Raw genomic sequence first — 3,528 nt, 5'->3', positions numbered from 1 at the left:
GACCTAACTGGACCCTACCATTTCACATCTTTACAGATGCATCTGATACTGCAGTAGGTGCCTCATTAGGCAAAAAAGAAGAGTCTTTCCATTATGCCATCTATTTCATTAGTAAAAATCTAACACCTGAAAAATTAAACTACACAGTCACTGAAAAAGAAATGCTTGCAATCTTACATGCTGTGAATAAATTCCGACACTATATAACTGGTTATGAGGTTTTTGTACATACTGACCATTCTGCCATTAAGTATTTAATGAATAAACCAGTAACTAATGGAAGAATTACCAGATGGTTGTTATTATTACAGGAATTTAATATCACAGTGTTAGATAGACCAGGTAAGGAGAATCAGGTGGCAGATTTTCTTTCTAGACTACAAAATCCAGGTGAGGTTGTTCTGGTTGAAGATTCTTTTCCAGATGAAAATTTATTTGCAATTTCAATCGTGAATCCTTGGTATGCTGACTTGGCCAACTATTTGTCCACAGGAAGAACACCTCCATATTTTACTCCAAAGGAAAAGAAGAGGCTGATCAAACAAAGTGCTAGATACTCATGGGTTAATGGAGATTTATTTTACACTAGTTATGATATGCTTATTAGACGATGTGTAAGAAATGATGAAATAATTGATATTTAAAATCTTGCCATGATGAACCGTGTGGTGGGCATTTTGCAGCTAAAAGAACAACATTCGAGATTCTTAGTCTTGGATACTACTGGCCATCTATTTTTAAGGATTCCAAGAAGTATGTGAAGAGTTGTGATAGCTGTCAAAGAATGGGCAGGCCAACAACTACAGATGAAATGCCACTTCAGCCTCAAGTACACTTAGAGCCATTTGAAAAATGGGCTCTAGACTTCATAGGACCCATCAATCCAACTTCTAAAGGTAAAAAGTACATCTTAGTATGCACTGATTACGTGACAAAATGGGCTGAAGCCAAGGCTCTAGTCCGGGCAACTGAACAGACAGTGGTAAACTTCCTTTTTGAAGAAATTTTTGTAAGGTATGGAGTACCAAGGGAGATAGTGACCGATCAAGGTACTCATTTTACCTCAAAGCTGGTCAAAGACATCACAGAAAAATATAAAATCAAGCGCAGGAAAAGCACACCTTACCATCCACAGGCCAATGGCCAGGTGGAATCTACCAATAAAACATTGGAAGGAGTTATCACTAAGACAGTAGCAATGAACAGAAAGAATTGGGAAGAGAAGCTCAAAGATGCACTCTGGGCTTACGGAATCACGTGGAAGAACACTACAGGATTTACACCATATCAGTTGGTGTATGGAAAAGAGGTAATGCTTCCTATTGAATTTCAAATACACACTTATAAGATGGCTGCATATTTAGGAATTGATCTCAATGATGCCCAACAAGAGAGGATTCAGCAATTGAACCAGCTAGATGAAATGAGGCAGCAAGCAAAGGAGACAACACTCCTAATGCAGAAACAAAAGAAGCAGTGGCATGATGCACACATAAAAAAGAAACAGTTCAAAGAAGGAGACTGGGCTTTACTCTTTGACTCTAAATTCAAAGATCATAAAGCCAAATTTACCAGACATTGGATGGGCCCATATGAAATAGTTCAAGTTTATGAAAATGGATCAGTCAAGCTTACTACCATTGATGGAGAAGGCAACACCTTTCGTGTCAATGGCCACTGGTTGAAACTCTATCATAAGCCCATCAGCAAGGAGGATTTTATTCACACTGTATCTCAACAAAGGGAGGTTGAGATATTGCAGCCTTCAGCTGTGATGTCTCTACCTTAGTTCATTCAACTTCATTTAAAAAAAATAATATAATAATAATAGTAATAATAATAATAATAAAATGTAAATATAAAAAAATAATAAAAAAAAATTAAAAAAAATAAATACAATAATGGTTTAGATGTGAAAACCAGACTCTGGCACACTCTAACCCATAATTCTTACTTGAAAACCAATCCTTTGGCTGGTAAGAATTCCTTGTTCTGTTTGTTTACTGTTTGGTTCATCGCTTCAATAATGACTTGAGGACAAGTCACAGCTTTAGTGGGGGAGAAGCATCAACATTTTGTTTTCCTTATCTCATCTCCTCATTTGTAAATCTTCAAAGAATTTGTTTCAACACTTCAATATTTCAATAAAGGAGTTGTTTTTGTTTTTGTTCTCATCAGAGGGACCTGTTCAAGCAATATGCAGTGGGACCTGTTCATAAGACTATGTTACCAGTACCAATATTAGAGGGACCTGTTCAACAAACACCAAAGGGACCTGTTAAAGACTGCATTCAAGATACATCAGGCTACTTCAACAAAGTTTCAACAGAGTTTCAAAGGTTGCTCATCATCAAGGCTACATCAACACCAAGGATCAAGGAAGCTGCACAAACATTCTTCAGATTTTAGAGGGACCTGTTATATCCAATTTCATCTCAAAAGGGACCTGTTATGAACAGTGAAGATCAGTCCTACCTGTGCATGCCAACTTTGGTCAACCAACAAGTGTAATGTATTGTTGTAATTTTTATTTTTAACAATTAAAATTCTTGAATTATTTTAGTGTTAAATATGATGATTATGATTGCTTGTTATCAATTTCACACACCCCTATACCCATCACCCTTGTAACATTCCTAACTACTCAACTCTGCTATCATTTCCCAACACACTTTAGCCTATTACCATATTCCTCCTACGATTTTTAAATCATTTTCCTATACCACCCTTCAAACCTTGTCATCGATCCATCATCTTTCCAATCGGCCAAGCACCAACAAGTAATGGACAAGTGGTGAATCATTGGAAAGACAAGTGTTCAATGATTTCATTCATTTTTGAATCGGCCAAGTTATAAAACGATTGTTTGACCCAAGTCGACTCATGCAACATCTATCCGTTATCATCACTCCAGCACTCCTTACAGGTATATGGCGTTCTCATGATTGTACCTGTGCAAACCAGTACAACTCCTCTGTCTTTATGATGTGAATGCGCTCTGCATTATCATTATAGTAATTCGGGTAAGGTCGGTTGTTAAGTTTCATTTCATAAAACTGTTAGTTCGTAAAGGGTGTTACCATATTAGTGATTCAAACTCTGTGATTTCAAATAAGGCCGAGACAGCAGGCGCTACAAAGGAAGAGCATAGTAAATAGGCTCACCACGAGTTTCTACCTCCGCCCATAATCTGAGGACGTGAATCCGGTCGCTGCCCAAGAAATTGAAGAAGGAGACCCCGAGAACCAAGGGCGCTACCAGGTCGGTTAAGTGGAGCGTAGAACATAGGTAAAAAATCGAGAGACCCTTGTTGAATTGTTGAGCATAAACAAAAAGAGTTAGAACAGGAGTTTCTTTTTCAAAATGACCAATAGAGCAGAGCCTGAGACGTTTGATAGTTCCCAATATCATGATGACTGTATTACAATTTTAAGGGAAAAGCAATGGTTATCCTTCCTAGAGAAATATAATGGGAACAATGAAGAAGTGACTAAGCAGTTTGCATTCACATTTAATGAAGAGAAAGCA

This window comes from Pinus tabuliformis, chromosome 1_2 (genome assembly GCF_031772625.1).
Source record: "Pinus tabuliformis cultivar Carrire ecotype Pingquan chromosome 1_2, CPIR1, whole genome shotgun sequence".
NCBI lineage: Eukaryota > Viridiplantae > Streptophyta > Pinopsida > Pinales > Pinaceae > Pinus > Pinus tabuliformis.
The sequence above is the reverse complement of the archived record's forward strand: the minus strand, read 5'-3'. Positions refer to the sequence as shown.